The 12674-nt window shown below is 45.0% G+C and overlaps 1 long non-coding RNA gene across 1 annotated transcript; it reads right to left on the reverse strand.

The window, feature by feature from the left end:
- Nucleotides 1-6202: 6202 nt before the first annotated feature.
- On the reverse strand, nt 6203-12374 carry LOC309537757. The gene is made up of 3 exons (XR_014221996.1): nt 12272-12374; nt 11130-11252; nt 6203-6278 (listed from the first exon to the last, which is right to left on the reverse strand). It is a non-coding gene; the product is annotated as an uncharacterized lncRNA (long non-coding RNA).
- Nucleotides 12375-12674: the final 300 nt, after the last annotated feature.

The following is a 12674-nucleotide window of genomic DNA, read 5'->3' on the forward strand; positions in this document are numbered from 1 at the left end:
GCTCTGGCAGAGTCTTCGCACTGCTTAAGGTTTAATATTGTGTTTCTGCTCGCTTTATTTCGGGATCATCTAATGTTTTTGCTGTCGCTCTATCCTGTTTTTTCAGTTGGAGAGCTTCAGATCCTGGGCTCTGGACGCCCAGCTATAGCCGGATTTTCTGGAGCTCCTGTGGCACTTGGCAACAATTAATAATTATGAGGAGTAGTAGCTTACATTTCCCCATCCGCTTTCAGGTCTTATGAGAAGGCCTGGACTGATTTCTTAAAATTTAGCTGGCAGTCCTCGGCCATTTAGAGGAACCTGCCCCCATCCTCTGAGCAGGACCTGCAGTAATTCGCCCACCTGCTGCAGATCGGATGCACTGTTAAAACTATCAGAATTCAGTCTGCTGCAATGTCTGCTAGAGTAAAGCTTTAATTTTTCAGAGACCCTTCTAAAAGTGTGTCGTGCGCAGGGTCTCGGAAGGTTGGAATAGGTTCCAACCTTCACAGGACAGCAGGCAGGAAGCCGGTCAATCTTTGACCTATGCAGTATCCGCAACAAGTTAAGACTTGTCGGCTGGTTCAAGATCAAGACGAGACTTCTTTCAGTATTCCATTGTAATTTTGGTGTACTGAGGGTTGGCGAAATTGTGTTGGAGCCAGCATGGGGCTGAGAGTTTGGAGGCTTATTGCCTCAGGACTTTTCCTTATCTGCTTTGGAGCTTGTCATAAGTGTCTGGGGCTCTAAGTCAGACCTAGTGAGCAGGGTTGCCACCATCAGGCTTCCAGTCACAGGTGAGGTGGGCCCTTGCCCTGTTATTGGATACCGGAAATATTTGGCTTTTGGTTCCCCTGGGGGCTGGCTTGATCCTAGTGCACAGAAATGGGTTCCGGTTCGACAGGCATCTAATTGCTCACGTGCGCCAGTTATTGTGGCTTACCTACCGCTGAACACGCCTCATTCCTTCCAAATAGGTGCTGCTGCAAAGGCTGCGCACTGGGGCCTGTTAGTAGACAGGATTGTGAATACGGGTCATTGGAAGTCTGACGCTGACAAAGGTTATGTCAGGAAGCATCGCCAATGATGCCTGTGCTGATGCCTGTCTGTTATTCCTTTTTTCATAGGAGCAGCTGTGCGCATTTGGATTGTCGGCCACAGCATCATGCACTGAGCTGGCAAGCACCCTGACGAGTCTGGACTGGGGGTGCCATCTCGGCCTTCCTGCCCATGTTTCTAGCTCCAGTCCGCATTTGGATTGTGGGGCACAGCATCGTTTACTGGGCTGGCATCAGAGCTAAGCAGTCTGGAAGGGGACTGGGTCTTGGCCGCCCGCAGCATGTGCAGGTGTTGTGGATGTCCAGGCGCAGAATGCAGTGGAGCGAATTCATCCCGCTAATTAAGCAGAGGGTGCTTTTGGATGGCCCCCCCCATGGCAATTGTGATTCAGCTGGGGGAGAACGATGTGGCAACTTATGATTGCTTTACTTTCGCTCCATGATTCAGAGAGACTTGGGGGAATTGGTGACCTTAATACCCATAGTTAAAATATTTTGGTCACAATCGTTGCAAAGGCGCTATTGGCACGGCATTTCTTGACCTGAGGCTGCTGAAAGGGCCAGGAAGCGCATTAATTCTGCAGTGTGTAAGAAGGTGGCGGAATTGGGTGGGTTGGTTATTTCCCACCCGGATATTACCTTCAAGGCTCTGGCCCTTTACTGCAATGATGGAGTACATCTCTCTGTACTGGGGAATGATGTTTGGTTGGATGCGGTAACTGCAAGGTTGAAGGTTGGGTTGGGATTGTGAGTGGTTGGCGGCGAGCGTAAAGGGCTTGATTGGCAGTTAGGCATTGGTTATAAATTGGTGGAGGAGGGGTTAGGATAGGCTGGGCCTGCCCCTCCATGGTTGCTGCAGAAAGGGAATTCCATTAAAGGAATCCTGGGGCTTGCCATCTTTTCGTCCAATCCCTGGAATGGGACTAGGGCCGGCAAGCCTTCGGGGAGCATGCGGATGAGAATTGAGGGTCTGTGACTCAGCTCCATTTCTCCCCGACTTGTTTTCCCACACTGTCTTTCGGTGGTGCCCGGAAGTCAGTTCTGTCCCCAGGGGGGGGGGACAGATAGTCTTAACCAATGCCTAAACAACCACTCACGGTTTTGTATTTAAATAAAGTTGTGGCCAAAATTATGCCAAAAACCTTAAACAAAAATTAAGTGTGTGTTGTGCGTTATTTGGGGGGTGGCTTGGGGACCTCGACACGCAATGCATGTTTGCTAGATAGGCAAATGAGAGGAGCTTAAGCCCTCTGAGTATTTTCCTGTATGGTTCCTAGAAGGAACTCTGAAAGACACTCCCACTGTGCCCCGTTTGTTGAGGGTGTGGGCACTTCCTCTTCCTTTTTGCTCTCTTATCATCATTCTTCCAGCAATGCAGAACCATGTGCTTGTATGAGCTCCAAAGCTCAGACTCCACCATCAGCTTGACCAAAGTATGTCTTTGTAACTGGATCACCATTTTAAGCCCCTCTGGACAAAGCTGCTGTATCTGTTACTCTTCAACAAGTATTCTGAATGAGTAAATGTTATCTTTACCTTTTCCAAGCAAGAATCTGTGTGATTATTGTTTTAAGGGGGAGAAAAAAGGAAAGACTTTTTAAGCAGCAAGGGGATACACTCTGCTGAACTTACAAACATGAGGAAGGGAGGATAATATCTAATAAATACAACTTTTCCGAGCATCAATACACATCTCTACTTGAAGGGAAGCAGGTGATGGCATGACGTGATGTCATACCATCATGTTGTGCTTGTGTGTGCTGGGCACCCACATACTGGGACTCAGGTTGGTGCCTCTGGTCACAGATGTCTCCTCCTCCTCCTGCAACAGGCTACTCCACCCCCCAAAAAAAAGAACCCAGGAGGGGCATGAAAAGAGTAGAGGTGAGATCAGCTGCACACAGTCTCAGTCATGGAAAAAGCCCTGGAGAGGAGACTTAGGCAGATGCGAGGTGTTTGGGGATCTTTCGTCTTGGTAACTGATTTCATGGAGTAAAACCCACGTGAAATGAGCTGTTGTATTCATTAGGCATGACACTCTGTGAAAATTGTGTTTTTACTAAGAAAGAGTTAAGTCAAACTTTTGTGGAACCAGGAGAAACCCGAGTCACCCTAAAAAATGGAGGCAAAGCTTGTTGGCTCTCTTTAACTGTGAGACTGAATTGTCTGCCTCAACATTCAGTCTGAGCTGTTACATGACTGAAATGTGTCCCAGTATAGGACTGTGATTGATTAATCTCCCCCAGGAATTTCAAAACGACACTTTAAAACATATCTGAATTTGTACAAGAGGGACAGGCCACAACAAACGTCAAAGAAAATACCTTAGAATATTTACATGGTTTTGCAGAAGAAAATATGCTGTACTCATTGATTGATTGAGCTTTGGTGGGGGTTGCGCAGCACATCTGCTGTGGCACTCCCCATTTTACCTCTAGTGGCGAAATAGGATATACCACTCTTGACAGCAAGGCAGCCCAAAGTCTGCCATTCTTCTCAGGTAGGAACTTTATCTTCCTTCCATTTCTTTTTTCTCCCCATGTTACCTTAAGTGGAGAAATGGGATGCACCACCCAAAGTCGACTAATTATTGATTAAAATTTGACCTGAAAGTCTGGCCAGGGATTTCACCCCTGCCCACTGCCAAAGCTATCTCCCATCTCCAAGCACTATTATTTCCCCCAAGAAATGTTGCTTTTGGTAAAATGATACAACATACATGATTTGCCATATATATTTATTTTGGGCATGATTCAATGACCTCATTTGTGCATGAAAGTCAAATACAGCCTGTCTTTGAGGAGGAGCTTCTAGACCTCTGGAAAGAAAGCCTGGGAGTCCTCAGGCTGAGACCTCCCCTTCTTCAACCACTAGGCCGTCTTAAATGGTGGTGTCTTCTGTGGCATCCTCACCCATTGCTTCAGTGCACCCTGCTTGAATGATGTTAAATCCCAATGATCCAATATCAGTCTCCTGCAACCCATTCAGGTAGTCACACACACTAGGTGTTGCACAGCCTCGGACAGCGCCCAGGATGCTGCTTCCCCCTGTTGGGGAAAACACACACATATATTTTTCCAAAACCCACTCCCTGAAACAGAAGGGTAGTCAACTTTTCTCAGACCAAGAGCCTTTTTCCAGTCTGGGTGACCTTCTGGGAGGTCCACATGCCATTGGAAACATATGTAAAATTCACCTTTACTCGGCAGGCTATTTTCTAGATACAGTCAAACCCCCCTCTCTGTTCTCCCTCCAGGTAACCAAGATTCAGGGGCAACAATCCAGCCAGGCCAAAGCATACAGGTAGGGTATGAAGTGGGGCTTGTGAGGGGTGTGGCCTAGGGAGAGGAGGTGTGGCTAAGGTGGATCCCAAAGGCCAGAGAGAGAGAGAGTCCTAGAGGAATGCCTTTGGCCCCTGGGCCTGTGGGTCTCCATCCTACCCCTGCCCTCAATTTAAAGTGCAAATTTTAAGATGTAGTTTTATTTAACAAAATCTATGCTTACAGATGGGGCCGTAGCTGCACTCCATCATACAAGACTCACCAAAGTCCATGCTAGCTGCAAGGTAGAAGCATTGATCCTCAACATTTCTGCAGCTGACCGTCTTATTGCTCTCACACTCATCTGAAAAGATGTTGATGCAACTCGGACACTTCAGCCCATTGGGCTCCCTTGTCTCGGTCTCAGGGACTGGAAAACAATCACCACACCAACATTGCAATTAGTCAGTGTATTTCTTTTGCAGATGCAAACCACAACTTGCTGTATGTGAGGGGTGGGAATTGTACTCCTTCCAAGATGGATGCCTACTACCTTCCAGCACTTCTGCAAGTGAGCAGCATTGGGGGGCATTCTGAGAGACAAAATGGCAGCCACAGATGCACACAAACAATGATAAAATTCTACAAAATGGCCCTCTTCCTTAGAGTGGTAAAGAGAAAGAAAGCTCTTAGTAGTTTTATCCTTAAAAAACACTTCTGGGAAAACATGTGCTTAGTTTTGGTAAAATCATGCTTTCACCTAAGAAAAAATGACAGCTAATAAGAGCTATTGTGTGGGGTTTGTATGCTAATCCATAGCTCTGTGAGGGGAATAGGGGTTTTCCAATTAACCCTCAGCACCCTTAAGAAACTACCACTCCCAGAATTCTTTGTCCTAGTGTTGTTATAGTGTTTACAATAAAAGCTTACACTAGGATGTTGGGAATGCTAAGGTGAACCACCAAGGAAGGAGGGGTGAGTGAAGATCTATATCAGGAACAAGGGAATGTGAACATCTAAATCAGGAACAAGGGTGGGAGGAGACCAGAGGTCAAATCTGTACTTGAGCCACGACACTTGCTGTGTGACCTGGGTCCAGACACTGCCCCTTAGCCTGACTTATTTCACACGGGTGTTTGAGGCTAAAATGGTGAGCAGGAGAGCCAGACACGCCACCTTTAGCTCTTTGAAGGAAAGAGTAGGGTTGTAAATATCAGAAGCTGCTGCAGGAGAGGGACTGTGAGAACATCATGTGAAGAATGTTTCTAGGACTAAGGTAGAACTGTGAAGCTTCCTTGTAATATTTGCTCATGAATGCTGCATGCTGTTCAAGTAATCTTGTTATTGATACATGGTTTTTGGTTTTGTTCTATCTGCAGTCTTTCTTTTACTATTCTATGTTGTTAAATAGTGCAAATATCCTCTTAGAAAGCACTGTTCTGTTGGCGAAGACAGGAGCCCATGTTGCGGATGTTTGTAGAAGGCCTGGCCAATCCAGAGGTATCACTCGCTGGCCTTCTCACTCGCTGGATCATCACATTGTCATGGTGAGTGGGTTTGCACGCTATCAATACTGATCTTGTGAAGCTCCTGTCAGAAGTCTCTAACGGTGATAATGAATGACTTTCAACCCCCCCAAATAAAGCTCAAATAAATCGTCTTTCCTAGTGTCACCCTCAGGCACCTCCTGGAGTGACTGGCTGCCACCATTCCTCCTTGTCTAGCCAGTCCCTGACATCAGGACACTGCCAAAAACTTGTTTGTCTTTCTTTGACATCTCTCATTACTTGAGTTTTACAGGACCAGCTTTCTTGATGATGATACTTACTTTCAGGATGTCCACTGTTGCACATATCTGCATTGCAGCAGGTTGATGTGCTCTGGATGTACAGTGCTGAGCTTATGGAGACACTGGAATTGTGTTCCTCACACAACTCTGTATCGATGCAGGACTTGAGAACCACTCTTGACCCCAAAAGTGCTATAAAAGAAAGAATTGGAATAGGAAATTACTAGACCTGGAGATAGGGCTGGTCCACCCATGAGGCAAGGATTGATGGTCACCTTATGTGGTGGCATCCAGAGGGGCAGGGGATCTGACCCCCAAGAAAAGCATTGCCTGATGCTGCCTTTGAAGCTGTGGTGTGATCCTTGGAGTACAAGAATACTTGGCTAGTTTAGATGTATTCAAGTCTCCAGGGCCATATGAACTGCATCCAAGAGTATTAAAAGAACTGGCAGATGTGATCTCAGAACCACTGGCAGTCATCTTTGAGAATTCCTGGAGAATAGGCGAAGTCCTGGCAGACTGGAGGAGGGCAAATGTTGTCCCTATTTTGAAAAAGGGGGAAAGAGAGGACCCAAATAGTTACCGCCCAGTCAGTCTGACATCAATACCAGGGAAGATTCTGGAGCAGATCATTAAGCAAACAGTCTGAGCACCTAGAAAGGAATGCTGTGATCACCAATAGTCAGCATGGATTTCTGAAAAATAAGTCATGTCAGACTAACCTGATCTCGTTTTTTGACAGAATTACAAGGCATTTGACAAGGTGCCCCATGATATTCTAGTAAAGAAGCTGGTAAAATGCGGTCTTGACTATGCTACCACTCAGTGGATTTGTAACTGGCTGACTGACCGAACCCAAAGGGTGCTCATCAATGGTTCCTCTTCATCCTGGAGAAGAGTGACTAGTGGGGTGCGACAGGGTTCTGTCTTGGGCCCAGTCTTATTCAACATCTTTATCAACGACTTGGATGATGGACTCAAGGGCATCCTGATCAAATTTGCAGATGACACCAAACTGGGAGGGGTGGCTAACACCCCAGAGGACAGGATCACACTTCAAAATGACCTTGACAGATTAGAGAACTGGGCCAAAACAAACAAGATGAATTTTAACAGGGAGAAATGTAAAGTATTGCACTTGGGCAAAAAAAATGAGAGGCACAAATACAAGATGGGTGACACCTGGCTTGAGAGCAGTACATGTGAAAAGGATCTAGCAGTCTTGGTTGACCACAAACTTGACATGAGCCAACAGTGTGACGCGGCAGCTAAAAAAGCCAATGCAATTCTGGGCTGCATCAATAGGAGTATAGCATCTAGATCAAGGGAAGTAATAGTGCCACTGTATTCTGCTCTGGTCAGACCTCACCTGGAGTACTGTGTCCAGTTCTGGGCACCACAGTTCAAGAAGGACACTGACAAACTGGAACGTGTCCATAGGAGGGCAACCAAAATGGTCAAAGGCCTGGAAACGATGCCTTATGAGGAACGGCTAAGGGAGCTGGGCATGTTTAGCCTGGAGAAGAGGAGGTTAAGGGGTGATATGATAGCCATGTTCAAATATATAAAAGGATGTCACATAGAGGAGGGAGAAAGGTTGTTTTCTGCTGCTCCAGAGAAGCGGACACGGAGCAATGGATCCAAACTACAAGAAAGAAGATTCCACCTAAACATTAGGAAGAACTTCCTGACAGTAAGAGCTGTTCGACAGTGGAATTTGCTGCCAAGGAGTGTGGTGGAGTCTCCTCCTTTGGAGGTCTTTAAGCAGAGGCTTGACAACCATATGTCAGGAGTTCTCTGATGGTGTTTCCTGCTTGGCAGGGGGTTGGACTCGATGGCCCTTGTGGTCTCTTCCAACTCTATGATTCTATGATTCTCTTCTATGATTTTAAGATCTGCCACCTCCTCGCCAGTTCCTCTCCCCCAGCTGAGCCACCCCATGTCCCTGTTGTTCATGACAGGGGCCTTGGAGCTCCTTCCTTTTTCTTTTTTAATATAATGTTTATTAAAATTTCTTTTTTCATTTATAACAACCAAATAAAATTTCTACATCACATATAGGTTTGCTCAAATTGAGTATTCACTTCCTCCCATCCCCCTCCCTGACTTCCATATGCAATCACTTTTATTTCGCATTTCTAAATCACCCTATTTACTTTATCTCCATACTTGAAAGACTTACTTCTAATATTTATAAACAGGTATCAAATCATAACCGAACAAAATATTTTAAATCAATCCTGCAAATGTTTTAAAATGTTTGCAATGTCTATTCATATATGGTACAAATTTACTCCAGTCCTTTTCAAACAGTTCGTCTCACTGGTTTCAGATTTCCCCCATCGTAAGTTTAAAAGGTAAAGGGACCCCTGACCATTAGGTCCCGTCGTTACCAACTCTGGGGTTGAAACGCTCATCTCGCTTTATTGGCCAAGGGAGGCGGCGTACAGCTTCCGGGTCATGTGCCATCCAGACTAAGCCACTTCTGGCGAACTAGAGTAGTGCACGGAAATGCCGTTTACCTTAACGCCAGAGCGGTACCTATTTATCTACTTGCACTTTGACGGGCTTTCGAACTGCCAGGTTGGCAGGAGAAGGGACCGAGCAACGGGAGCTCACCCCGTCGCGGGGATTCGAACCACTGACATTGTGATTGGAAAGTCCTAGGCTCTGTGGTTTAACCCACAGCGCCACCCGCATCAAATACCACCTCGGGGCTCCTTTCTGAGGCCCCCTCCGCCTCTCTGGTGCCCATGTAGGCACACTGCCTCTTTCCTTGTGGGGTGGTCATTCGCAAAGCGCAGGCTACAAAGCCAGCCTACCTGTGCCTTGCAGGGCTGCCTGCACTGCCTGGCTGCCTTTGACTGGCAGAGTGGCTTCCGTCTTTCCTCCTGTGCTGAAAAAGGCAGCCAGGTGGCAGCCAAGGCTGTCTCTGGCCGGAGCCTGCACTCCACCCAGGCTCTTGCAGCTGGGGAGGAGGAGCACTTTAACTGAGCCCCTGCCCCACTACTGGCTCATTTGGGGTTTCTGCAAAATTGCTTGGCTGAGGCGAGGGCAGCGGTGTGCTCTTAACCCAAGCAGTTTAAGGAGGGAGGGAGGGAGGAATAACCTTTATAAGCCTCGTCATGCAGCTTGTTTCTCCCACTGCCGGTATGAAGGACAGAACACGATGGTGATTTCACTCAGCGATATATCTTTCATGAAACTGCCACCCCTCCTGAGTCCCTCTGCCTCCAGCTCCAGGCTGCAGCTTGTTTTGTTTTTCCTCAGTGTGCTGCGTGCTGGAGGCAGAGGGACTCAGGATAGGTGGGGTTTCCTCCACCTTTTTACTGCTGAGTGAAGCTGTCATCACGGTCTGCCCCTCATACCGGTCCTGGGGCGAAATATCAATAAATCGCCCAGGCCGAATCTTCAGTCACCCTTTCTTCTGGGTCTGCAGGGTGGGGAAAATTTTATGGTTTGCCTGAGGTATCCAATTGTCTTGAGCAGGGCCTGCTTGGAGCAGAAAGAGATTTCTCCAGTTTTATTTATTTATTTGTTGTATGTGAGTTAGGAATGGAGAACCTTTGGCTCTCAAGAGGTTTCTACCACCCTTCTCCTTATTGAATGGGACCAGTTAAGGAGGTTTCATGGGAAGGAATTCATCAATGAAATAAGTTTTCTGGCTGCCCAGGTAACTGGACAGGGTGGATTAAAATCATTTTTTTAAAAAAAAAAAAAATCAAAATAATCTGATTTTAAAATTTAAATCAGAATTTTTAAAATTTAAATTGGACTTTTAAAATTTAAATTGTATTTTTTTAAAAAATGCTTTTTGTGGAAAAATCTTTCTAAAGATAGTTTTCTATTTAAGTTACATTATAGTCCAAAGGCTATCCTCATCAGGAAATAAGGATTTGTTTTAAGTTTTTCATGTGTGCTATAACTCCCTCCAATGTATTTCTTAAAAAAATCATTTAACCACATCAGTTAACAAACATGGATACATATGCTATAATGTTTTTGTTTTAGTTAAATAAATTGTTTAAATTGTTATTAATTAAATGATTATTTTTCCCTTCCAATAAAGTACAGCAGAAAAATTGTCCAAATATAAACAGTTAATTTATTAAACCTCACAAATATTTCATAATTATCTGTCAATGTATTTCTAATAGTATAACCAAATCAGTAATTTTTGATATAACTGTAAAAACTACTCTGAAAATTTATTATTCCAAAAACGAAACCTTCATCTCATTGTAAATATTAAGATTATACCAGCAAGAATGAGTCTTTCTGTAATAAATAAATAAATAAATAAATAAATAAATAAATAAATAAATAAAATCAAGTCTTACTGACTAGTAATTTAAATCATGATTGAAATCAAATCCACTCTGTAACTGGACCAATGAGAGTCGATGCTGGAGCTCATAAAGGGAGCATGTACTATAGGCAATTAGGTCTGTTTCTCTTGGTTTCTTATTTTAAGTTCATTTCTCCACATTTTCATATCAGTTTCCAACTCCCGCCCCCCATCAACATTTAGTGTGAATGCAATTTTTACTCTTAGGCCCTATCTGCAGGGTCATACTGATTTAAGCAGTCATGGTTTCCCCCATGGGGGTGGGGGGATGTTTGTTGACCATATTGGCTGTGAATCCTGGCGGACTAGCTCTCTCCCTTGCAGGTCATTTTTCACTTGGCCTGGGAGATGGGAACCTGACAGACTCCAACTACAAAAGCTGTTGTAGATTATTGTATGCACACTTTACCCTAGTATGTGCATTTGTCTATTGATTACATGGCTGGACAACTGAATTGCAAAAATGGAAGAAGTGCAGATTCTGAAGGATGGCTTTGTTTTGCTCTGCCAATTGAGTAAACACACCTTTAAATATGAACTGACTTGAATTTCTTCCCTGCTACTACAGGCAATGCAGAACCTAGGACACTACTTTATGAAAAGTCATGTTCCGTGGCTTGTGGCTAAGATATGGCCTTCGAAAGTGAGTCAGGGGGTTTACGTTTTGGTGATGAAAGTGAGTTCTTCTCACTTACACAGTTTGCCAACTCCTAGGGCAGACAAGCAGGACTGGTCCCTGGAATTGTCACACTCCTCAGTGGTGGCATTTCTGCAATCTTTTCCTTGACTGAAACAAGACTCACATATCAGAGATGCCACTGCAGACAGGGGAAAAATGGGTTTAGAAAACATTAGGAACTGTAGGAGGAATAGGTCTGCGTCAAGGTACATGAGCACAACACTTTCTGCTACAAACGCCATTTTACGAGAGGCAGCAAAGGCCACTGACTTGTATAGCTTCAAAAGCGGACTAGATGCATACATGGTTACCATCCTCAATTGATATATTTTTTCTGCAACATTGGAGGCACTATTTATCTGAATACTAGTTACTGGAAACCGCAGAAAGTGAGCTGTTGCACTCAGATCTTTCTTAGGGGCTTCCCATAGGACCCATGGCAAGAACAAGAGGCTAGACTAGATAGACCATTGTTCAGCTACATAATGCTTTCTATATATATTCCCTCTGTAGTTCTTAAACTCTGAATGGGGGTGGGAATTGCATAGACCAGAGAATGATTGTCCAAGATGGCTCCTGCAGGCTGAGGGAGAGGACCAGTAGAGAAGGTGTGGGGAAACCTTTAACCCTCCCGAAGTTGTTGTACTACAACTCCCATCAGCACCAGCAAACATGACAGACTCTGGTAAGCACATCTGGTACCCCTGGGATCTGACTCCACTCAGAGATTCGGGTGGTGTGTAACATAAGGTTTGCATGGGGGCTGGGTAATTGCCCTCCAAAATATGAGAATTGTGCCTATACATTGTCTCCTCTCATAAATTTCTACAAATGCAAGAAACCTACTCTTTACTTTAAATATGAGCCAGTATTCTGGTTCATCGAAGAGTGAACTACTGCCTTTCTCGCTCCCCCAATGTACTTGGGGATGCCACACCTCTCTACACGCATTTGGTTCAATAAAAATTGAATATTGGGAACAAAACAATATATCATAGAGGATCCTTTGTAATCTGGCCTTGTGCTTTATTCCTCTCCCTTTCAAAGGAACCACAAGTTCTGGTTCCTTCCTCATCCTGCTTTAATGTCTGACCCCCACCCCGCTTCGTTCCTTCCTGGAAACATGATGAACAGCACAGCGGCTGTGGTTCTGCTCACCTGAAGGAAGCAGGGCCAAGAGGAGGCAGGAGATCAGGAGTGTCTTCATCATTCTAGAGAGCTGAAGAGGCAGGAAGGAGTTTGAGAACAGCACTGGGCCAAGCAAGGAACTGATGCATGAAGAGGCTTAGTTGGAGCAATTTATAGAGGGTTGCAAGGAGTGCTTTGCCAGCACCCAGGAACAATGTATTCAGGACAGTGTCACAAATTATTAGAATTCTAATTATGCTATACCATAATGTAAAGCACAATGTTGAAAACCAATTAAACCTCTTCCCCCTTCCAATAACTCCAAGGACACGTCCCTCCTAATCTGTTCCAGCCTCAATTTATCAACCCTGGATGTGGGGAAACGAGTCCCATCAGGTTACAGCACTGAAATTGGATTAGGTTTCTGGAAGCC

This window comes from Podarcis vaucheri, assembly GCF_965113315.1.
Source record: "Podarcis vaucheri genome assembly, chromosome: 7".
Classification (NCBI taxonomy): Eukaryota; Metazoa; Chordata; class Lepidosauria; order Squamata; family Lacertidae; genus Podarcis; species Podarcis vaucheri.